General features: G+C 34.9%; 1 protein-coding gene across 2 annotated transcripts in view; it reads right to left on the reverse strand.

Annotated features, from left to right (window-relative positions):
* Window positions 1-25,479, reverse strand: part of LOC140743321 (putative fatty acyl-CoA reductase CG5065) — a 72,914-nt gene extending 47,435 nt beyond the window's left edge. The window contains exon 1 of one of the 2 annotated variants that reach the window (XM_073074488.1): window positions 25,394-25,479. The gene's annotated coding sequence lies outside the window, so the exon portion shown is untranslated. The remainder of the gene's footprint in view (window positions 1-25,393) is intronic. The other variant, XM_073074487.1, reaches the window with a different exon arrangement.
* Window positions 25,480-26,792: the final 1,313 nt, after the last annotated feature.

The raw sequence follows: 26,792 nt of genomic DNA on the forward strand, positions 1-26,792 counted from the left end.
TACCTCTCGTTTCCATTCCATACAACATTCACACAGAGACACGCACTGAATTACGTATTTTTCCCTTAATACTAATACCATATTAAATTAATTCATATAGGAATTTATTATCTCTATACCAAGCACATTATAGGTAACTCTGAAATTAATTCATATAGACTCATCTGACTCAAACTTATCTTTGACGAATAGTCATCATGACTGTCACGTATAAAGTTATATTGTTTATCCCTTTTTTGCGAATTCAGTTAGACATGCTGTCCTACTTGCTCCTCTTGACTATTTGTTAGTGTGTTGTTTAAATATAATATTTGTAAAGTAGTATGCATTTCTCGCGATGAGTACCACTAACAAGCGCCGATTGTTTTATTAGTAACTATCTACGTCTTTATTAGTAGTGTATCTATGATGTAAATGTATTATTGTATAGCAGCTGTCCACGCGGACGCGTCGCTCACTCAAGTAGGAAAGAGACAGATGTGCCTCTTTGTCGCTCGTTCCGCGCTCTCGCTTGCACTTCAAACATTAAATGGAACGCCTCAGAGCGAGGTAACGCCGCATGAGTCATGTTTTTTGGTGCGTGCAGCCGGCTTCATCGAATTATAAGACGTTGTCACGTCAAAAAATCCCCCGCCTTTTGTAATTGTTGCGGGCAGCAAGAGTGGAAGCTCTAACCGAAGAGGCCCAACCTTGGGAAGGACGACATTACACATAATATTTTGTGTGGTTGCATATTGAACTGACGTAAACATTCCAAGTAAATGTAAACATAAATGCTCACCTGGGCAGAGCCCGATAGAGGCACTGCGCTTTAAATGTTATGGGCAACAATTCCCCATAACTCTCACGTCAATAATGAGGTACATAACCATACTTAAACTTAAATATAAAAAAATATCACTTTCAGCAGCTAGCGTAATTCATTGGCCAATATATGTATTAACTCTGTCTGCTTTTTAGTTATAAATTATAAGGTCTATCAAAATATTAAGATTTTATATTATAGTATCTATTTCATAAGATCTGAATTAAAATATTAAGCGATGTTTAATTTAAACCGTGGTTTCGCTCGAGGTAAGAGGTCGATATAGTTAGTTTCAAAATATCATTTTCCATTCATAGCGAGCAGAGTTGGGCAATATAAACTACTGATTACTAACTACGATTACATATAGTAATCTGTAATTATAACTAGAGATTACAAAAAGTAATCGTAAAAATTCGTTAAATATTTTGATGACTAACTACTAATTGTAGTTGCAATCATGATTCCAAGATTATTTTTCATAACTACATATTTAAAATGATGTTGGGGCTTTAAAATCGCATATTTGTCGTTTGCTAGGTAGTTAGTTAAGAACCCGTTAGAGCGAGAGTGCAGCGCTAAGCCCTACTACCAAACATACCATAGGCGGGAATCGAACCAACTCGGGTGGCTGTACAGTGTACAGGTTTCCCCCTCAAAAAGAAAAAAAAAAGGCTGTACTCTTATTTCACGTTTTATTTAATTGTAAGATATAAGTCCATAGAATTCAAATAATCAGTAGTTAGAACTACTAGATTGCAGCAATTAAAAGAAGTTAACTACAATGTAATCATAACTACATGAAGTTAACTACTTTTAATCGTAGTTAGTAACCAGATTACAAATTGTTAACTACGCCAAACACTGATAACGTGTATACAAACTTTTGTGACTACCGGTTTGTCAAGAAATTGTAGTTACAGCGTCAAAGCGTCCCAAAGTAAGAAACTCGATTTTGAATTTATTTAAGTTAGGAAAAAGTTAGGACAGTTAGTTAGATAGTTAGTTAGGATTCTTTATTTCGTCTAACAACGGCTGTTTATGTATACGAATTGCAGTGATCGAAGCTGGATATTTCACAATTTCTACTGTTTGCCGATCGTTGACATTGCGTGGGATGTGTTTGCGCTTTTAATAAATCAAACATTTTAAAAGTATTTCTTAAAGCGTGTTAAGAAACGGACTAATATTTTAATATATTTTGAGAGTGCGACTTTTATCATCATTGGTAAGTTGGAAAATGGCTTATAATTTAAACAAGTAATTTAATAAAAAAAACCCGATTGCACTAAAAAGGCTGAAGTAGAATTTCCAAAAACGGTGAAATAGGCGTTTCTTTATTTTCATAGTTTCATAGTACGAGTAGTTATCTGTTTAAAAATCAAAAGATGTTCAAAAAATATTATCCTATTTAATCCTCGTGGTGCTCGTTTACGCTTGTATAAAGCGGTTTTCCTTTGCATTTAAGTCTATTGACCAGAGTTATGCACATTCAGTAGGTCTCAGAATCGGCTAGTATCTTTTTTTCATACCCCTAATTACGTGTTACTATTTCGCGCGAAAAATACGCCATTTTGATTTTTTTCTAACACCTTTCTAAGGACACTCGGGTCATTGAGACAAATATAATGACACTTTAAGTGTCGAAATTCATCCAGCCGTTTGTTAGATCCGATCGAATAAAGAAAGACAAACGTACAAGATACGCGCGAAAAACATGCATACCACCACACACACATACCACAACACACATACCACCGTCCATCCCGGGGTCGCTTACGGTACGAGCTCCCATTCTTGCCGCCCGCAACTCCGGAAGCCCCCTTTTAATTGCCTCTTACGACAGGCAGGGGATACCGTAGCCCTATTCTAGTCCCGGAACTGCAGGGACCACGTGTTGTATACCTGGTGGTATTTGTTTATGCCGCCTACACACCGGTAACTAATTCCTTATACCTAGAACAAAAAATCTATCGAAAGCCTATCACAGATGCGTTGCTACTCCTGAAGACTAAAATAGTCGCTTTATTCATATCTCAGGGCATGAATTTCAAAAATGGTACACCTTCGTGGAACCGAGACCAAGTTCTGTCTTCTAAAAATAGTATTAAGTATAGTCCGCGCCAAACTGCTATTTTTTCTGAAATTATTATATTTTTTTCTGGTAAATGTACAAGTTATAATCTTTATTCGACAACAGGAAGACCTTATCTTATTTCTTTTTTAACACCTAGTCGGCTAGTCTACAATACTTATCGGGATGTTTGAAAAAAATAGTAACCACCATATCACTAATATTAGAAATAGAAATAAATTAGCAATTTCTAAACATACATTATGTAAGGTGGCTAGATAATATGGTGGCTAGAAAATACCCGACCACATTTTGAATCTCAGAAAAAAAGTTCAAACATCGTCGTTAAACAAACGCAATGAAAAAAAAGCGTACTATAAACTAAGTGATTATTAGACTGACAAAACGGTGTGGTCTGAAGTAGTTGCAGCTCCACATGTACCATTAGGTTAAATTTGACGTTGTAAAAATGTGTTCTTTTTTTAACGATGTTTGTTATGGAGTTGCTTTCGCCGCTTCTTCTCCATAACGAAGCACCTTGTGAAGTGGCGGTAGTTGTATTCACGTTCAAAAAGTGCTCTGCAAAGAACCTATTTTGAATTAAAAAAATTGACACTTTTGAAATCATGGAAATTATTTGATATGGTAAGTCATAATAATTTAATCCACTCACAAAACTTACTACATAGTATTTTCCTTAGAAACACAAACGAGAATTTCATTCTAGCTCACTTCCCAATTAAGGGGAATCTAACAAAGTTCGAAACTTTCATAATAATTCTATTCTACTAACATATTATTAAATTTAAGAGCTTTTGCTGGCCAGTCGTCCCTATTTAAGCAGTAAATCGGCTTTGCTTGCTGCCCACGCTTTGATTTTGCTGAAAATACTCGAATGTGTATGTGTCGAGTATAGCGATGGAAATATGCCTAATTGCGGTTCGAACGGGATCGAGTCTATTTACGAGTTATTAATCATAATAAATTCGGATAGGTGCCGTATCTACCGCCAGTTACATCTTTTATTTAACTTCTTTTAGTAAGTATGCATGTGACGGAATTTTAAACCTCAACCGATTTACTCGTAACTGAAATATTGCATATATGTTTGGTTTGGATGACAATGTGACGTGCATAGTGACGTAATTCTATATCGAAATGTTCTTATGCACCCCTATGATATGATATGGATCAAATGAAATGATTTGCTGGGAAGATACTAAAATAGAATTACTTCTCTATAAAAGCTTATCTTATATTTATTATATCTTATATATACATTTGAAGGTTATATAAAATTACTTATACTTTTTATGTAAATGTAAATATATTTGTAAATATTTTGTATTTTTTTGTAAATGTAAATAAAACTATTTTAGGTATTTGGAGAGGGTCATGTGTGTAGAGTACTGTTTCAGACGGATAGATGGACAGATAGCGAATGTTTAATAAAAAGGTCCCTTATAACCCTTTGGTCACTGTACACGGTATAATCTCCTCGTAAATAGCAACTAATTGCAATCGCGTGTGTGTGTAGGTGCTTCATACTTAAAAAGGTATCATTTAATAGAAATTTGGATCTCATTGTCACAATACTATATAATTTTATAATTGCTATGATAACAAATACTAAAAATAAGAGGTTGAAAAAATTCGTGCTGTCGGGATTTACGTTCAGCAAAAATGACCTAAATCATTTTTCTAACATCTAAATAACTTCTTTGAAAGTGTGAGTGTATTCGATTTCTGCTTTCACAGTTGAACATTTCTGATATTACTCCCTATACACGACGGGCAGGCAACTGGCTGTACGCATTTGAAGTAATTCTGGAACATTTCAGCTGAAATTCAACCGCGTACACAACACGTGTAGAGCCATACAGAGTAACAATAGAAATACCTTGGCTTCATTTTGTAATGCGGTACTATAAAACGAGTATACATATACTAAATAACGAGCTTATATTTTATACTTATTTGCTATTTTAACATTATAAAATCGTGATGGTTAAGGAAAACTAACTAATTACTTCAGGGTAACTAACTAACATCTAAGTTGGAACGCTTCGTGTCTCTATTTTACGACATGGTTGTGTTCGTTCCAGCAGAAATAGGCCCTAAAAAAAGCTGCGAGACAGTAGTATAATTAGTGCATAGATGGCAGTCGTAAATAACTATGTAAATTCTATAGTTAAGTGGTCATTGTGGCCTATGTCATGTCCACAAATAATAAATGCTACCAGACTTTTGGTGGTAGAACCCTTTGTGGTTCGACTCCGGGCACCACCGTCACACCTATTTCTGCCTAATAACAGCAGTGTTAGGCGCAGCTGTGTTCCGTTTTGAAGGGTGTGGTAAGGGAGACATACTGTTCCGAGGCGTTCCAGCTTAGTCCTCAGGGGTAGCGGCGCATCTGTGACCGACCTCAGGTATGAATATCTAATTCTATTTGGGGTTGATTACAGATGTCCATGGGCGGCAGTAACTTACCATCACATGGACTGCATGCTCGTCTGCTACTCCTATATTATAAAAAAGCGTTTTACACGGCACAGAACACCTATCGACTCCAACATGTAGTATTAAAGTCCTATCCTTTGGTTCTATCTGCAATTTATTTTATACGATAATTAATCAATGACTCAATACTATGATATCATTTTTGTATCTTTTTCCCACATTCAGATAAAGTAGAACACAGCTGCGCAACTGCTATTATTATGCAGAATACTACACGGTAGAAAGGTGTGGGGGCGAAGACGTTGCATTCCAAACTATGATCAGTTGACATTACAAAGATATAAATTTTAATTTATTGTGAAATGTGCATAACATAAAACACTGCAAGCAGATAGCAGACGCTCTCACCCAAATATTGTATGCATGCAAAATCGATAACCGGTCGCATTTAATAGGTGTTAAACATAAAGTGACCATTTATTATTTCAGTCAAAACGGCACTTCGATTTTTTATGTCAACCACTTTTTACTTTTTGCTTTTTTCACAATTATATTATTTACTCTTACTTAATTTGACGTTACTAGAAATTGAAGAAGTCGGAAATATCCTTATCCACCCTATAATAACATGGGTATTAGATACACCCGGGAACACATCGCTGCACTCCCCCAAACGTAAAAATAATAATTGGTCAAGCGCAAGTCGAACTCGCACACGGAGGATTCCGTACCACCGGAATTTTTATTAAATATATTTTTTTTATTTTTAGCATTTATTATTATAGCTATCATTGAAGTAAACGCATTACGAAAATTTGAACTGTGTGCCCATTATGGTTCAATAAATAAAGCGAAAAACGTCCATCTCTTATAAGGCTGTGTAATGTATGTAAAAAATAAAAAAGTTGAAATAAATGGGAGGTCCGTTTATTTTGAACTCTTTTATTTTTAGCATTTGTTGTTATAGCGACCTTCCTTATACGTACTCTGTAAAAATTTCAAGTGTCTATCGATCTCCTGAACCGTTCAGGTGATAAAGCCCTGTGCCAGGACAGACGGCCAGTCGGACAGGCAGCGGAAGCTTAGTAGTAGGGTTCCGTTTTTATCCTTTGGGTTCGGAACCTTAACACGCGCGACAGCACCCATTCATTCATTGCAGTATCCTTAAAACCATGTGCGTGTGCTAAGAAATGATAGGCAGAAAGTGAAAAACGCATCACGTGTAAACCGCGACTGTATATAGGGTGCAGCCACAACAACGTGGTCTATGCAATCATTAATCATCATCAACTCATTATTGTCCCACTGCTGGGCACTGTCCCCTCTCAGAATGATAAGGATTAGGCCATAGTCCACCGCGCTGGCCAAGTGTATAGAGGACATATCTTCACATATCTTTGAAATTTGTTTTATTTTTTTATGCAGGTTTCCTCACCTTTATCGTTTAAGCAAGTGACAATTAATTTCTAATAGCAACATAATTTTGAAAAATCAGAGTGCCTGGGATTTCAACCCTGGACCACTCGATCGAGAGGCGGAGTTTCTTAACCACTATCACTGCTTTGCAATTGTATTGGTACTGAATCGCTGTAAAACGTCGCCGTCTGTAATCACTATCATAGTGAATGTTTAACAAGTACATTCTTTTAGTTTTAATTCTTATTTCTTTTTATTGTACCTATGATGTATGGAGACAGCGTTCTTTGAGAACTTGACCGACAGCTAGTTGGCGGCGCAACTTTCACTCTATCCTGAGTTTGATTCTGAGTAATTCCACATGAATGCACTTTTGACTGATTGCTAAAAATTGGCACGAAACACAGACCTATATTTGGATTTGGACAGTATTTGGATATATATATTCTTGTGGCAAGACACTACTTCGTAGAATGACATATTAAAAGCTTTTAAAGAATTAACTGTTAAAAATACAGAGGACATTTGGGGAATGTCAGTAAAAGTTTGTATATCAATCATTAAAACTTTAGCTCCCTACTTAGTCACTATTTTTAATATGTGTGTTGATCAGGGCTGTTTCCCTGATTTAATGAAACATACTAAAGATGATGTTATACATACTAAAGATGATGTTATACAGGTGATACTAAAGATCCCAACAATTATAGACCCATCTCAGTACTGCCTGTTCTAAGTAAAATTTTTGAAAAGATCCTCTTACACCAAATGTTGCTTCATTTTAAACTAAATAATCTTTTACATCAAAAGCAATTTGGCTTTACTAAAGGCCGTTCTACCACAGATGCTGGTGTTCAATTGCTGCGACATATTTTTGATTGTTGGGAACAAGCACATGATGCTATAGGTATTTTTTGTGACTTGTCTAAAGCTTTTGATTATGTTGATCATAAAACCTTATTGTTAAAATTACAATATTATGGTATTCAGGGAAATTCTCTAAAGTTGATAAATTTTTATTTAAACAGTAGAGTCCAACGAGTGCAAGTAAATGGAGCATTATCAGCAGGTTCTAATATTAAAATAGGTGTACCTCAGGGCTCCATCCTAGGTCCGTTTCTATTTTTAGTTTATATAAATGATTTGCCAAATGTAGTAAAGGATTTATCTGAGGTTGTTTTGTTTGCTGATGACACTTCCTTGGTGTTTAAAGTAAAACGACAATCACAGGATACGAACGATATTAATGAAACTCTTTGCTGGATTCAGAACTGGTTTGATGCAAACAACCTACTCTTAAATTCTAATAAAACTAAATGTATTAAATTTATGCTACCAAATGTAAGGAGTACGGGGATGAATGTCGCTCTAAATGGTGAGACTTTGCAATTCGTCAATGAAACTGTTTTCTTGGGGATTACCATTGATTCTAAAGTCCAGTGGGGTCCCCACATCTCTGCTTTGTCCAGCAGACTTAGTACTGCAGCTTTTGAAGTCAGAAGAATTAGACAGTTAACAGACATACCCACTGCCAGACTTGTCTATTTCAGTTACTTTCACAGCATTATGTCTTATGGCATTCTACTGTGGGGCAGTGCTGCTGACATAGACTCTATATTTACTATTCAAAAAAGAGCAATAAGGTCAATATATAGTCTGCGGCGTGGTGAGTCCCTAAGAGAACTGTTTCCCACTATTAATATATTGACGGTGCATAGTCAATACATTTATGAAAATATTATGTATGTAAGAAAACACTGATATGTTTGAAAAAAATAGTAACCACCATAACTTTAATACCAGAAATAGAAATAAATTAGCAATTCCTAAACATAGATTATGTAAGGTGGCTAGATCTTTCGTGGGCAACTGTATTCGCTACTACAATAAAATACCCGACCACATTTTGAATCCACAGAAAAAAAGTTTAAACATGTTAAACTAACGCTATGTAAAAAAGCGTACTATAAAGTAAGTGATTATTTGACTGACAAAACGGTGTGGTCTGAATTAGCTCCAGCTCCACATGTACCATTACGTTAAGTTAACATTGTCAAAAACATTTTTTTTTAAAAGATGTGTGTTATGGAGTTTCTTTTGTTTTGAGTTTTGTTTTGTTTTGTTTTGTTTTGTTTTGTTTTGTTTTGAGTTTTGATTTGATTTGAATGGCGAATTCATTAATGCAAATTTCCCTTTGATATTAATGCTCACGAAATAAACATACGCAGATATTTTATTCACGGAATCCTATTGTCCGTTTGAGCCAATCGCGCTGTACCAAACAATGGCCTTTATGACCAGATTCCAGAACTGGATTCCACAATTCCAAAAATTATTGATGACGGAATTTGCCATCGTAAACTCTGTTTTGAATTTTCTTTTGTCTGGATTATAAATTTACAATGATTCTTGGAGTTGACAAGATAGTTAAAACTTTAAATAAATAGTATTTTTTTTTGTGACGACAGTAATCATTACCTAAGAGAAAGCTTTATCCTTTACGTCAATTAAGCTTAAAGCTCGTAGAATACTATGCACCTATTTGAAGGTCGCAATGGACACCTGTCGCTCATCGACATCTGTAACGAACTCCAATTTGTACCTGAAGTGAACTTACATTCAAAATTATTTGTAGCGTGATTTCTTCACGCTTCTTCTGTTTTAATGAAAGAGTGTAGATCCAGCTGACTTACAGATGAAGCAACTAACTTAGTCCTCAGCAGTGACAAGGTACTCGAATTTATGTCCAGCTTCAAGTAGAACCAGTTATATATGGACTAGGTTATAAGGTTATAGATGTTCATGGGTGACAGGGACCGCTTTCTATCAGGTGGACTGCGTGCTCGTTTCCTACTTTAGTATTATATAAAAAGTAAACCATGCATGCCTCAGACTATTCCTGGATACTTAGGTTCATCATCACACCATTACAGCTCCACTGCTGGGCTCGGGTCTCCTTTGAGAATGAGAAGAATTAGGCCATAGTCCACCGCGCTGGCCAAGTGCTAATTCGTAGACTTCATATAACTTTGAATTTTTCTTTTGTTAAAGATTTTTCAGGTATGCAACGTCCTCACGATATTTTCCTTCACCATTTTATTCTACGATTTGAAACTAGGACCCTCGATCAAGAGGCCGTGCCTCTTAGCCAGGTATCTTAGTTAATTAACTTAGATTAAAAATATCGAAATAGTCAATCTGTCTAACACATTCTTGAAATTAAAATAAAGGAAGGCCACAATCTACCAATCTACATTGAAGCTGAGTGGTGGAGTAGGTACATTTTGTAGGTACTCGTAAAAACGTAAAACCTCATACTAAGGGTACTGTATAGAAAAATTTAATATAATCTGAGAGTACGTAGCTCAATCGAACAACTTATAGATATATATTATATTCTAATGAACATAGACCGCATATAAATGATCACAGAACGCTGTATTCAAAATCATCGTTGTTAGGCATGCAACAGAATATATCGAAAATTAGATAATAGATACCGACCAAAAAATATCGATATTTAAAAATATTGATCATTGACCAACACGATAATGGTATATCGAAAAGAACTGAAATAACGCCATCGATAATATATCTTTTACATAGTTAAATAGTATTAGTTCGGGTAAAAAGTACGTCAAATTTAATAATCCTAGTTTGTTGAAGAAACAACAAAAGTTCTTCTGATGGGACATTTTACTTTTGATTCCACTTGACGGTAAGTAGTTACTGCTGCCAATTATCATCAATAATCGACCCCCGATAAACGAACCCGAGGACTGAGTAGGAACTCCTCGCACACCCTTCGAATTGGGACACCGCAGAATTTAACAGTTATCGATTAATTCAGGGCATCACTAGTCATTACCAATAACAACCGCGCTATTACACGTGCTATTAGGGCGCTGTATATATACTATTAATACACGTACGACCTTTCCTCCGCAGATCATGTGGTTGCTGTTTTTACAAGCCCTATTATTTTTAACTATCTTTATCGGTATGTTATGTTTAAAACATTTAACCTTGTATTTACGTATTATTAATGTTGTCTTACAACAATAAACAAATTCATCTAATTATATTTTTCACTTTCAAAAACTTATGGTATGCTTATAAAGTGTACCTTTGTAATTTGTTCACGAGGGGGAAACCTTTAAAAGGTTACCCGACGCCGTGGGGCCGCGATGCCGGGTTTTTACCGCATTAAAATCCCCCCGGTGACCGTCCTCAACGCTTGGTGGAGAACTCCGGCACTCCAACGGAACACATAACATTGTCCTTCCCGGGGGTCGCTTGCTGGACGGCTCGCGCTCTCACTCTTGCCGCCCGCAACCCCGGAAGCCCCGTTTTAGCCGCCCCCTGCCTGTCGCTCTTACGACAGGCAGGGGATACCGTAGGCCTATTCTTGTCCCGGAACTACAGGGACAATTTTTATAAGTACCTGCTTAGTCCAAAAGATACAAGATTTCAACAAAATTAAATTTGGTCATTATCTTAATTTAATATACTAACATAGTCGTCCTTTATATATTGTAATTTACCTACTTTACACAAGGCGTCATCTTATTACTGTTCTGTGAAGTTGTTGATTTTCAAACAAATTTCAGAAATTTTATTTAAGAAATCGCAGGCGTGCAGGTTTCTTCGATATGTTCTCCTTCGCCGTTATAATTATATGCTTATTTTTAAGCGCTCCTACAATTTTGTTATCAGACTTGCGGTCTGGTATTCTACTAAGAGTCGCCTACTATATGTTTTTCATACCCCTAAGTGATAAAGGTTGTTCACCCTTAACATATTTTTAATTATATGGCAACACAACGTTTGCCGGGACACCTAGTAGTTATATATAGTTGCATGACAAGGACAATTACTGTCGAGCTATTTGCTAACATTATGTATAATTAAAAGTGACAGAAAGACTGAGGCTCTTCTTGTGATTTCAGATCTGCTTGCGATGAAAATAATATGAGAAATATTGATAACAGTAAAATTCATATTATTTTAAAAGGGGTTTTATTTTATACAGGTGGCGTGGATAATTTTGATTTAGAAAAGGAGTATGGTTCGACCAGAGGGGTCCAAACGTTACATCTATTTCTAACGTGAAGCAATTGTTGCGTTTTGGTAGTAGTTTGTGGAAGTCGGCTGAATTACATAATAATAATAAAGTACTCGTAACTTAGCCTTAGGAATAGGCATGATAACAAATTTTGAAAAACCCTTCTGTAATGTATGTACATGTCTAGTGATTTCTAATTAAGTAATTAATTCAGTATTAACGAAAACAATAGCATCTTTTTATACCTATTTTGAATTAAGCGCGAAACCGCTCGCATGTGTCATGGCCATAGATATAGGATGTCAAAGATACACAATGTCAGTTTAAACGCATTACCAAAATTGATATGTGTATGTGTGCGTAATAGTGTTGTTACCTTCATACCTTTTATCGATTGACATCCAGTATTAATTTGATGAGCCTGCCGTGGCAACGTAGCTTACGTATCCAAATTATTACACAAATTAATAAAATACCATATTTTCATAGATGATTATTTATTTAGATTATAAAACAAGTATTATGATATACAAATTAATACGACGACTTCCTTGGTATAAACTATTTTTCCTCAAAATGTTTGTTACATATCACCGATGATTTAATAGGAGTCCATTTTGGCCGATTTATTATTCTTATCCACTTTTCACGTACCTCACTTGATCGACTTGGTATCCTTGAAAAGATATAGGTGATACAAATATTATTCGATTATTATTAACATAATAACAATAACATAAAAATTCAGAATATGTATATTCCGGTTACAATACGTCAACAAAGTTTACTTATACTACTTTTGTGATGCATGAAATGATCTTTATTATATTATCGACACATTATCGATATCATATGACGTCACCATTTTGTCAAGCCCTAGCGTAAATAAATAATTTAATTCTCGTATATATTTCGGTAACTTTTTATCTATCTATGAAATATATGTATTTATAGCAAGATAAATGAATATAGCATTGTAACAACTATATATGAAACCAAATATTGCTTAAAAACCTGGGATAGAAAAATCGCATTTACCTGTGAAACGTATACTTCCGTGGATTATTTTCCTTGTAACGGTACACTTGACAATAGAGTAAGACACCCTTGTAACAAAAACTCAGCAATATATTAATACTAGTATTAATTTTGGTAAAATAATAAAACGTGCCGTAGTCGGGAGAGCTTAAGGCCGCTTATTCGAAGAGAAATTGACACGCCGTCACTTTTCTTGGCATCTCTTTCTCTCTAGTAGATTGTCTATATGAGTTGACATATGTCTTTCTCATGCTTTGTTGGTCTTTAGCGTAGCGAAAAAATTCTAAGTCTATGGTTATGGCATTTATTCTATGATTTTTTAATACTGTCATCATGCCAATTACAGAGCATCATGTGATCGACGTCAGGAAGAAGTAGAACTTCTCTTCAATATGACGAGGATGCCAAATGTTCATGGGCGGCAGTAACCACTTACCATTATCTGTAACGTAAAATGTTTTCTCATTTCTAGTACAATCTACACTAATATTATAAAGAGGAAAACTTTGTTTGTTTGGTTGTAATGAACAAGCTCAAACACTACTGGCCCGATTTTAAAAATTCTTTCACCATTCGAAAGCTACATTATCCACGAGTAACATAGGCTAAATTTTATATGAAATAAATTTGATAAATAGATTTTGAGGCGGTACAAAGTTTGCCGGGTCAGCTAGTCGTATATAAAAATATAATCTAGTTTTTAGAACTATTGTCGAAATAGTTCTTGAAAATCTTGAGTAACAGTATGATTACACATAGTAATTGTATGTACTATATTTCTATCCTCCATGTGTTAAATTGTAATAAATTATACTCGTGCCAACGTTTGCATAATGTATATTAATATTTATGTTGTTAAACACAGTTCAACAATTAGGTGAAAAAAGAACACACACGATTAAAATGACGTCAGTTCTCGTGGGCATGTTATGGAATAAATGCTTTCTGACCACACCATCCAAACCATAATAAAGTAGTGCTTAACACTGCTGTTAGACAGAAATTAATGTGGCTTAACTTTCAACCAGTCATAATCAACACCACAAGTGGTTTTACTACCTATTAATTGAAGGTAGAACCCTTTGTGGTTCGACTCTGACGGCACCACCGCCACACCTATATCTTTTTTTTTTTTTTTTTTGTTTACGAGGGGGAAACCTTCAAAAGGTACCCTATGCCGTGGGAGCGGCACGGAGTTATGTGGGATACTTACCGCACTAAAACCCCCCCGGTGGCCTTCCTCGGCGCTGCGTAGAGGACTCCGGGATCTCCAAAGGAACGCAACCGGAGTCCTCTTAGCGCGTTGCCCCATCGGGCTCTGCCCAGGTGAGCTTGATGCTCGCCACACCGTCTGGTGGGCACGACGGTATGCGACCACACATACCGCCGTCCTTCCCGGCGTCACTAGCCGGGCGGTTCGAGCTCCCACTCTTGCCGCCCGCAACCCCGGAAGCCCCTTTTAGTCGCCTCTTACGACAGGCAGGGGATACCGTAGCCCTATTCTGGTCCCGGAACTACAGGGACAGCCACACCTATATCTACCTAACAACAGCAGTGTTAGGCGCTGCTGTGTTCTGGTTTGAAGGGTGTGGTAGGTAAGGGAGACAGACTTCCGAGGCGTTCCAGCTTAGTCCTTAGGGGTAGCGGCGCATCAGTGGCCGACCTCAGGTGGGAATATCTAATCCTATCTGGGGTTGATTACAGATGTCCATGGGCGGCAGTAGCCACTTACCATCAGGTGGACTGCATGCTCGTCTGCTACTCCTATATTATAAAAAAAAACTCCAAAAGTATTTTGGGTGTGTTAATGTATTCTATCCCTATGTGGGAAACCTCTCACCTTACAAAGGGTTTAGGGCTCAGGACACAGCCCACCACGCTAAACAAGTACAGATTGGTAGACTTCACACTTAGATACCTTTTATGCAGTACTGTCAGGTATGTAAGTTTTCTCATTGAAGATTTAATATTTCTTCTATAGTTAAAGCAAATGATAGTTAAATTGTAAAAATCGAGTGAAAACCCGAATCAATAACCACTAGGCACTAGGCTACCATTGTATTTAATATTGTATAGGCTACCATTGTAGTTAATATTTACAATGAAGGCTAAATGTAAAACTCGACCCTTTGCACGAAGTGTTTATAAAAATAGTAGTTTTTGACGAAACCTTATCTTTTCTTGGAAAACAATCGACGGAAATGAAGACGGATATGTTGTCGTTAAATATAAATATTTAAGGTTACTCCGTATGGAACAGAATATCCCATTTTGCAGCTAAATATACATGGATGGTAAATAACATAAAAGTAAGTAGGTACTTATAATAATATTTGTTGCAATATTGTTTGCAAATTGGTTTAAATTGTATTTTACGCAAACATGCATGACCGAAGGCCTCATACATATTAGTAATATTATTAATATTTACTTAGATAACTATATTTAAAGTTAGGTGGTTTTTGCGGCTACTTGATGTTCATTATTGGTTGTAACTAATTCAAAACATCAACATTGAAGAAATTCAATATTGATTCGCGATTATGTGTCCTGTTATCTCTGTTTAAGGTAGGTAGGTAGGTAATAATGACAATGACACTTTTTTTTAATATTTCTAATAGGATTTATTAATTACTAGTGGTGCCCGCGGCTTCGCCCGCATTTTAAAGATATAATATGACATACATAAAACAGACAATTCGTACTTTCATTGGAATGACAGTGGTGCCATCTGTCGAAATTTAGTCTTACCAACTCCCAAACCTTCGTGCGCTCTTGGACAACAACTCTGCAAAAGATCATCAATTGATCAAATGCATAGTTTCCGATTCTATAAAATGTATATAGACAAATATTCATTTTTATATAAATAGATAGATGATCAACTAATGGATAAGTAAAGTAACTGTAGGTAAAATCGAAAATCGAATTTCGATCTTCTGGGTTGAAAGATCGATTCACTGAATCGATCCATTACTGGAGTCCGTTCTGGTGGGATTTCCGAGATAAAAACTATCCTATATCCTTTCTCGGGTCTCAGACTATCTCAGACTTTGTACAAAATTCCATTCAAATCGGTTTAGTGGTGTAGCCGTGAAGAAAAGACAGACAGACAGAGTTAATTCCACATTTATAATATTAGTAAGGATTAGTAAGGAAGTAAGGATTTGCTGACGGATACATAATTTCAATGCTTGTTTGATCCTGATAACCTTTTTTTTTGCTATCCTCGAAAAAATATCGAAGATAGAACGATTCTTAGGGCCTCGACTATTTGTGAATCGATTTATTGCACTTCGATTCGAATCGATTCAAACATCGATCTTTTTCGGTAAGAATCGCCACCCCTATTATAATCCCAATAAATCTATATAAACAAATATAATGTTGCAACCGTCTCCGATTGCAAGAACTCATTAAACTCATGGTTATTTAGAGTATGCCAAAAGACCCACAAACGTAGGTAGAATCCATTACCGGAGACCGATTAAAGAAATCGACATTTTTGGTCAAAAAGATCGCTTCTCTGATTAATAGATCTAAGATCGCTATCCCTAGTTCCTGTGGGATTTCTGGGATAAAAACTATCCTATGTCCATTCTAGGTTCTCAGACTACCTTTGTACAGAATTTCATGAAAATCGGTTCAGTGGTTTAGGCGTGAAGAAGAGACATACAGACAGACAGATAGATAGAGTTACTTTCGCATTTATAATATTAGTAAGGATTAGTAAGGATATCGATTAAAATAATAGACTTTTTGGTCCAAAAGATCGATTCTCCGATTAATCGATCTTAGATCGCCATCCCTAGTTCCCGTGGGATTTCCGGGATAAAAACTATCCTATGTCCGTTCTCGGGTCTCAGACTATCTTTGTACAAAATTTCATTAAAATCGGTTCAGTGGTTTAGGCGTGAAGAAAAGACAACCAGACAGACAGACAGACAGACAGAGTTACTTTTGGATTTATAATATTAAGTAAGGAGTAAGGATGTCATTTGTATACCCAAAAGGGTCAAATATAGCGCACTTTATATAACCATGTGAACACCTGTAAGACCTATATTTACATTTAAAGATTTGATTTGATTTGATTTAACTATTTAAAACTAGTGGTGCCCGCGGCTTCGCCCTCATTTTAAAGATATAATATGACACACATAAAACAGAAAATTCGTACCTTCATTGGAATGACAGTGGTGCCATCTGTCGGTCTTACCAACTCCCAAACCTTCGTGGGCTCTTGGACAACAACTTTGCAAAAGATCATCACTTCCACTTGATCAAATGTAAATAGATAGATGATCGACTAAGGGCCGATGTCAGCAACGTCGCATAAATCTTATTCCCAGAATAAGTCGTTAGTTACTTGCGAGTAAGCCTATTTTACGTTTCACCAACATTTATCTGGACACAACCACAACACAACACCAACGTGGATAAGTAAAGTAACTGTAGGTAAATTATGAAAAAATCGAATTTCGATCTTCTGGGTTGAAAGATCGATTCACTGAATCGATCCATTACTGGAGATCGAATCGATTCTTAGGGCCTCGATTTTTTTGTGAATCGATTTAATGCACTTCGATTCGAATCGATTCAAAAATCGATCTTTTTCGGAAAGAATCGCCACCCCTAAATTATAATCCCAATAAATCTATATAAACTAATATAATATTGCAACCGTCTTCGATTGCAAGAATTGATATTTTTAAACTCATGGTTATTTAGAGTATGCCAAAAGACCCACAAACGTAGGTAGGATCCATTACTGGAGAGTGATTAAAAAAACGCCTTTTTTTGGTCAAAAAGATAGATTCTCTGATTAATAGGTCTAAGATCGCTATCTGGGATAAAAACTATCCTATGTCCATTCTAGGGTCTCAGACTATCTTTGTACAGAATTTCATTAAAATCGGTTCAGTGGTTTAGTCGTGAAGAAGAGACATACAGACAGACAGAGTTACTTTGGCATTTATAATATTAGTAAGGATATCGATTAAAATAATCGACTTTTTAGTCCAAAAGATCGATTCTCCGATTAATCGATCTTAGATCGCCATCCCTAGTTCCTGTGGGATTTCGGGGATAAAAACTATCCTATGTCCGTTCTCGGGTCTCAAACTATCTTTGTACAAAATTTCATTAAAATCGGTTCAGTGGTTTAGGCGTGAAGAAAAGACAACCAGACAGACAGACAGACAGACAGAGTTACTTTCGGATTTATAATATTAGTAAGGAGTAAGGATAAGATTTTATTTTATTTTTATTTAACTTGTCTTGTTACTTAATCTCCATATGGGGATCAAATCATGCAACAGAATTTTAATTTTAAACCCAATCTAAGGATTAAGCTGAAATGCCTCGGAAAAACCATTGAAAGGTGTGGTAAGGTACCACACGTTTCAATGGTGCCACCGGAGTCGTACCATAGAGGATTCTACCACCGTCAAGGTTTTTGTTCGCGAGCCTAGAGTTTATTGGATTTATAAGACCATAATCTATTTGAAAAATACGTGTGAAGAATTAAAGCAAATTCTGTAACACATTATAAGTGTAGAGATAAAAATCTTACTAAAATATGAAATATATTTTTATTACATATATTTGTTCTTCATTCGCTTTAGCTTTTTATGTGTATGGTTTTATGTAAGTTTCTTAACTTGTCTTATTGTGTATTTTACTTCAGATAATTTTAATAACGATATTTTCTTAATACTGATCATAAGCTGTTATCGTTTTATATTGTCTCTTTTTTCTTTTTTATAAGTTCCAATTTTTACCAATCTGTGAATAAAAATTGTACTCAACAATACAAGTTTAGAAAAAAGGTATTATGTATTTATTTATACATAATACCTTTACACGCTCATTCGCAACGCATTTTTTTTCAATTTCAATTACTCAAACGTGTTGTGTATACTATGTATATACGTTATATTATAATATATAAATGTTATAATATATATTATATAAAAAATAAAATCGCGGCGCGCACAGAATTGCAAATAAGTTCGACTATCATTCACCATTTCTGAATATTGTTGCACTTATCCTGCCTTTAGTTTTCCAAATTTAAGGGTTGAGAATAATTTGAAACGTGGTTTGAAGGTTTGACTCCGGAGGCACCATCGCCACACCTATTTATGCGTCAGTAATGCTATGTTTTGATGTGAAAGATGTGGTAAGAGAGAGGAGCTTAAGCGAGGTTTCTGCTCGAAGTTAGGCGTAGCAGCATGTTTCTGGCTGATATCAAAGGACTCCTTTTCTATTTGGGGTTGATTACAGATGTACATTGCCAGCACAGTTACTAGCCGCCAATCATATAATAAATAGGTATATGACAACATAACTTGTAAAAATAATTTATTATTAACACAGATATTCTCACATAAAACAAATAGGTATACATTGTGTGAATTTAAATCTACCCATAGATCTTAACTAAATGTAAATGTAATTTGACAAAATAATACCATTATTATAATACAATAGTACATGTTTATGTACTTAAAACATATTGTAAGTTTTTAGATCCTTATACTGTGGTCAAGGGCTGCTGCATATAACACGTTAGTCGCAGCAAACAAAATCATAAATTTCCTCCCGGTGCGGCGGTGGTTCTAAATGTGCTTCCAACACCAACCAACCATTCCGAAATTCAAACCCCCAATACCAATATTGAAACATCTACCCACGTAGATTAAACCGCTATAACTTTGCAACGAGAAAGATATTATTTCGTACGTCCGCCCCAGAAATATGCCACTGAAGAGGTTAATGTCTTTAGTAAGAAAAATACAAGGCATTCGAAATTATATATAGCTGACCGGCAAATGTTGTGTTGCCATATAAAAAAAATGTTAAGGGTGAACACCCCTTATCACTTAAGGGTATGAAAAATAGATAGTAGCCGATTCTCAGACCTACTGAATATCTCATTGACCCTTGAGGTCGTTTTTAGAAGAAGGAACACATCAAAACATACAAATTGATTACCAAAAGTTAAGGAAACCATCGTGATAAAACCTACACGCATTGATTTTAAAAATTGAATTTGAAACCTATTAATTGAACTATTAATTGAGCTTTATGCCTTATTTCAAATTCAAATTCAAATTCAAATTCAAATTCAAATTTTTATTGCTCATGCATACAGTACATAATTATGGTGTTACAAGTAGGGTATTCGAACATGCATGTACCCTGCTAGGGCATTGCAATGAAATACATTCACATTAGCTCATATTTTTCTTAACTTAGAATCGTCATTGTTTATATAAAATGGAAAATACATTATTATTACATTTTAATAGGTTCATATCAATAAAATGTCAATATTTATACAAAGTCAAATTAATCAATTATATAAAATTAATATTAATGTATGTAAATTGAATTAAGTATAGGAATGTCAACATTATCATTATTTAGGTTAAAGGTGAGATTTTTATTGAAGTAGATTGTAGGTATAGTCATTCAAAAAATTCTTGTAGTGAATAATAGCATTTACTTATTAATAGTTTCCTTAGTTTGTTTTTAAATGTAAGCGAGTCTTCGTCTTGGATTTCTTTCGGAATTTTATTATATATTTTGACGCACATAGAATAGGGTCCGGAGCCATACATTGCTAGTCTAGATTGTGGTATTGCGAGTTTGTTCGGATTTCGTGAACTATATTTTTTTGTTTCATTGGAGCAGACAAATAGATTATTATGTTTTTTTACAAAGTTGCATATTTCTATAATGTACATGGACGTTAAAGTTAATATATTGAGATCTGTGAAATATTTTCTACAGCTTTCCGATTGTTTAATGTTGGCTAATATCCGTACGCATTTCTTTTGTAAGGTGAATAATTTGTTAGTGTCTGTGCTATTTCCCCAGAGTATTATGCCGTATTGGAGCCACGCGTGCGCATATCCGTAATAAGCGGACTTAGCTGTTTTTAAGTCCGTAACCTTTTTTAACTCATACAAAGCGTATATAAATCTTGATAATTTTGTTGATATGTATTGGATATGATTTTTCCAGTTGATATGTGTGTCGATGTGTAGGCCTAATAATTTAACGCTATCTACACATTCTATATGTGTGTTATGAATTTGATAATTAATATTTAAGGGGCATTTCTGGTGAGGTCTAAACTGTAATATTTTTGTTTTGTTTATATTTATTTTTAAATTATGGTCGCTTAGCCAGGAATTCACGTTATCCAACAGGGTGTTTAACTTTTGATTCAGTAGCGAATCATCAGAGCAAGGAAATACTAATGAAATATCGTCAGCAAATAGAATACTTGTGGTGTTTACGCATTTGGGCAAATCGTTGATATATATTAGGAATAATATACATCCCAGCACGGATCCCTGTGGTATTGATTTTTTAAGTTCTATAAATTTTGATTTTTCTTTTGTTATGATACCTGTTTGCATGTCGTAATGTTCTATTTCGGTGTATTGGGTACGGTTATTTAAATATGAAGAAAACCAATCGTATGCTGTTCCTCGTATGCCTATTCCGTGCAACTTCTTTAGGAGGATATCATAATTAACCCGGTCGTATGCTTTACTCATATCTAATAAAATGCCTACGGCGTACTTTTTTTGGTTTAATAATTGCAAAATTTGTTGTATATATTTAAACACTGCCAGTGTAGTCGAGCGATTTTTCCGGAAGCCGTTTTGACTCTCATCTAGAATATTATATTTTTCACAGAAGGAATAAAGCCGGGTAGTCATTACTGTTTCAAAAATTTTTGAGAAGCTTGACAAGAGAGCTATAGGACGAAAGTTGTTGCAGTCAGTTTGATCACCTTTTTTATGGATCGGTGTGATTTTCGATATTTTTAATAGATTCGGTACTACACCTTCCGAGAGAGATTGATTTATTAATATAGTAAGAGGAGGGCTTAACTCGTTTATGCACTTTTTTATTAGTATCGGGGGTATTTCATCCCATCCAAAACTATACTTGCTTTTTAAATTTTTAATAACAAATGTAATTTCTTTTTGTTGAACAGGTCCGATATATATAGAATTTTCAGTGGGGTGTATAACGGGTCTTCCTTGAGGAATGTGATTTTCGTCACTTTCCCCCGTTGTCGCAAAGAATTCGTTGAAATAATTGGTTATAATTGAAGGATTTGTTGTCATATTGTTATTTATTTTAATTTTTAAATTTTGTTTCGGTTATTTAACTTATTCGTTTGATTTTTATGAGTAACGTGTTAGTAATATATTTTAATTAATTATTTATACTTATCCATTAAATACACGATTTATAACTTAAACAATAATTGGATCACTTTCAACATTAGCCTACTTAGTAGGTCTCGTTTAATTAAATTCGACAGATAAATTGCGATTTATTACATTTTGTGACGCTAATTACTTAGTTGGCATATGAGCTGATAGTCTTTGGTACATGGGTCGGTATATACAAATGTTATAAGACATATTTTGGAGAATTGAACTTTTGGGGGAAAGCAACATCTTTAGTGTTGTCCAAAGATTAATAGCTCGTGCATGTTTTATTATGCACTATCTTTACCTTTTTTTTATAATATAAGAGTAGCAGACGAGCATGCAGTCCACCTGATGGTAAGTGGCTACTGCCGCCCATGGACATCTGTAATAAACCCCAGATAGGATTAGATATTCCTACCTGAGGTCGACCACAGATACGCCGCTACCCCTGAGGACTAAGCTGGAATGCCTCGGAAAAGTCTTTTACTTACATCCCTGTTATATACGGAGTGTATTAGATAAGTATTCAATTAAATACATTTATGAATAACTAGCGGCTTCGCCCGTGTTTAAAAGAAAATAATATGACATACTAACATACTTTAAACTGAAAATTCGTACCTTCATTGGAATGACAGTGGCGCCATCTGGCGAAAATTGGTCGTACCAACTCTAAAACCTTCGAGGGCTCATGGACAACAAATTTGCTAAAAATCATCACTTGATCAAATGCATAGTTTACGATTCAATCCTTACTAATATCGATTAAAATAATCGACTTTTTGGTCCAAAAGATCGATTCTCCGATTAATAGATCTTAGATCGCCATCCCTAGTTCCCGTGGGATTTCCGGGATAAAAACTATCCTATGTACTTTCTCGGGTCTCAGACTATCTTTGTACAAAATTTCATTAAAAACGGTTCAGTGGTTTAGGCGTGAAGATAAGACTGCCAGACAGACAGACAGACAGATTTACTTTCGGATTTATAAGATTAGTAAGAAAGTAAAGATAAGGATAATTTTAGGTTAATGTACACAAATTGAAGTAATTTTAGACCGAATGTTATTAGCTCATAGCTATTAGTACGACATGTTGTTATATCTTCAGAACTTATTTCAATAAATAAATAATTACAAAAATGTCTACTTTATTTTAGTGGCATCTGTTCGTGAAATATTTTTTGTTACAAACAAACAATCCGCTATCAAACGCTTTGTCGAGACTGGCGCTCACGCAAATAAGCCAAGAACTGGTCGAAAGACAGAAAACAAAACCTTCTTCGGAGCTAGCTGCGGCTTAAGCTGACGAGTTTGGAAAATCAATCAGAGTCCGAACTGCTCTCGTTCGATTCCCGGCTAAGGAAAAAATATTTTAAAAAACTAATGATGCAATTTTAGTTTTTATCAAAATCGACCTCGTAACTCCTTTCAGAATTTTTTGGTAATCCTTATAGTTTCGGATTTGGCCCTGAAGGCCCGTTTTAAAAATTCACCCTGTATACTATAGCACTACTTCAATCAGTCAACGTAATATTGTTGGACTGTCCAATCCGAGTCTGATTTTAAACGCAATTCAACGGAGCAGCATGGATTTTACTTTTTCCTGCAATGTTTTTTTTTGGACAAAAGCTTTATGTTACTCGGACATTATTGTATTTCAGGCGCGTGATTCAAACCGAATTTTCGGGACCTAACGAGTTATTTGAACCGGCCTGAAAAAAAGAAACAAGTTAAACGGCTACCTTAAAAAACTCTATTGTTTTCTGAATTGTAGTTCATAAGTATTTAAAGTAATAGTAGGTGTGGTATAAAAGTTGTATGACAAGTTGTCCTCTTGTTTTGCAACACAAAGAAATGTGCTTTGTTATTATTTTCTTGAAAAAAAAAAAATTTAGTCAACTAATATTTGGAACAAAAATTTGCCGATTAAGATACAAGTATATTCAATGTAACCCTAATGAACGACACAGGAAAAGTCGAAAATAATTAGCAATTTTAGCATACCCAAGTCTTGCTTGAAAAGGTAATAACAGAGCAAAAATATTAAATACCGCAAAAATTTGTTCTTAATAACTTGTTGAGGCTATTTCGTAATACCGTAAATGCCAAGAAGGCTTGCACTTCATAACGTACAGTAACATAATTGGTAAGAAGCTAGTCGTTGTATCATAACAAACAGAAATGAAAAATCTTATATATAAAATTCTCGTGTCACAATGTTAGTTACCGTACTCCTCCAAAACTGCTTTACCGATTCGCTCTAAATTTTATATGCATATTTAGTAGGTCTGAGACGATGAGTGCACTATCTATTTTTCATAGCCTTAAGTGATAAGAATTGTTCACCCTTAACATTTTGTTTATTTATATGGCAGCACAACATTTGCCGGATCAGCTAGTACTGAAAACAATCTTTCAATGAAGTTATTTTATTCTTCGAAATTTCTCAGGAAATAAAATAAAACAGTGAAATCCTAGTGGTTAAGAAATTCTGCCTCGGCATCGATGAGTCCGAGGTTCAAATCTTAGGCGCGCACCTCTGACTTTTCAAAGTTATGTGAGTATTAAAAATTAACTATCACTTGGTTAAATGGCGAAAACATATTGTGAGGAAACCTGCACACTTAAGAATTCTTAAAAAAATGTCCGCGATATTGAGGTGTACGCCATATTGGATTCTTGTATAACTGTGTTTCCCTGTGATTCCCCTAAATTGCCGTTCAATATACACAAAGTTCAAGTCATTTATTTTTATATTTTATATATTTACTGGTAACCAAAGTGGGATCGACAGCCTGGGTGGATACCCAAACTTTAAAACCTTAACTTTAAGAACTTTAAAAAAAATCTTTCAGACAGCTTTCTTCGCGATCCCATCGCGTTTTCCTTTACTGTTTAAGTGATAATAATAAATGAATTTTACCTTCATCGTAGTTATATGGATGACATGGATGTCTATATAAAAATCGCGGTATTAACAATATGTATAAGATAGAAATATAATAAGTTAACGCGCAAGTATGCGATTATTATTTATAATTCTTTTTTTTAAACATATTTAGTCGTTTTGAGTGTGGATTTGGCTTTAATTAAAACCTTATAATATAGTGTAAGTGTACACATTTTTTTATATATAAAATAATAAGTACCATGAAATGGCGCGTAAAGTTTAATTTGAATAAAGAACCTTGCAAAAATGCATTCGAACGGCCATCGGCAAGTAGCAGTGAAACTTTCGATACATATTTTGGTAATGTGACGTAAGAGGCCCGAAAAGAGAACTTACCGATTTTTGTTTTTGTTGACGAACAAGCGGCTGGCGCTGGCGCGCAAAGACTGTCACGCACTCACGACAAACAGCGATCAACTGACTCGTGGACCTGTTACTGCCATAATAATATATATTAATAAGTGGCCAAGTGCGAGTTAAATTCGCACACAGAAGGTTCCATAGCACCAATTTTTCTTATTATTTTTTTTAAAGTATTTGTTATCAATTATCATAGTAGTCATAAAATTAAAGAGCCACTTAAAATGATTGGCCGCATCAGGAGTTTCATTCCGTACCACCAAATTTTCCTTTATTTTTACAAGCTTTTATTTAGTTACACCTGTCCCGGTGTTTGTAATGAAATCTTGCAAGCTATATTTCACCCACTTCCATGTGTCCGATTAAGCTAAAATTTGGCATGTATCTTTATTACGCGTGACAATACAATCATATAAATTTAGTTTTGTTGTCAATCTAATATGGCCGCCGTAACAAAATGGCGGCGTACATATTTCAAGACAACCCACCCAATATGGGTATCAAATGAAAAGGCTTAACTTGTAAAATACAACACATTATAAAAAACTCGAAACCTAAGATGGCCGCAAATACGAAATGGCGGATTAGATACATACTTTTGTTCAACCAACCTAATATAGGCATCAAATGAAAGGGAGATGGATGGATGAAAACATTATAACACTTGGACTTTTTTTGTTTGTCAATATCAAGAAGCGTTTCTCGTAGCGACCTCCACTTATTTTCAAAGGTTTTTATTTTTAGTATTTCTTGTTATATCCGCTACCGTTATAAATATGGTGTAAAAATAAGTGTATATCTACCGACAGACGGACAGCGGAGGATTACGGATCTCTAAAAATACGCGTTCTATGTCTTATCTTGCTAACGGCGAATGAGATTTTTGTAATAAAACACATTCAATTGTATTCCTTTATTTTAAATAGTTAAGAACATATTATTATTAAATAAAAATTTAAATATGTATAAAGCAAGGCTTCTTTTCATTATTTTATCTTGAGTTTACCAGATACCTATCTTGTGTGCGGTAATTAAGAATTCATTGTATTGTTTTTTGCGCAGTAGCGTTAAACATTATTTTTATACAATGTTATTTTTTACAGTAAGATATGAAAAAAACACAAAAACTAGAATCAATTTGTGTCCATGTAAATTTACATGTTTGTTTTCTCATTTGTAAATATGATCCTCTTCCTTGTTGTCCCCTACGTTGTTTCACAACTTAATTTTCTTTTCCAGCAATAATATACATACAACATCAAGGTCAATAAGCACAGAGTGCGTTACCAAATTATACCACATTTTGTATGGGTGAAGACCGTTTATAAATCCATTCGGTACTCTGCATCGTCAACTCATAATGAAAAGGAACACG

This window comes from Epargyreus clarus, unplaced genomic scaffold (assembly GCF_041222505.1).
Source record: "Epargyreus clarus isolate Ecla_fem2 unplaced genomic scaffold, WU_Ecla_fem_2.2 ptg000007l, whole genome shotgun sequence".
Taxonomy (NCBI): domain Eukaryota; kingdom Metazoa; phylum Arthropoda; class Insecta; order Lepidoptera; family Hesperiidae; genus Epargyreus; species Epargyreus clarus.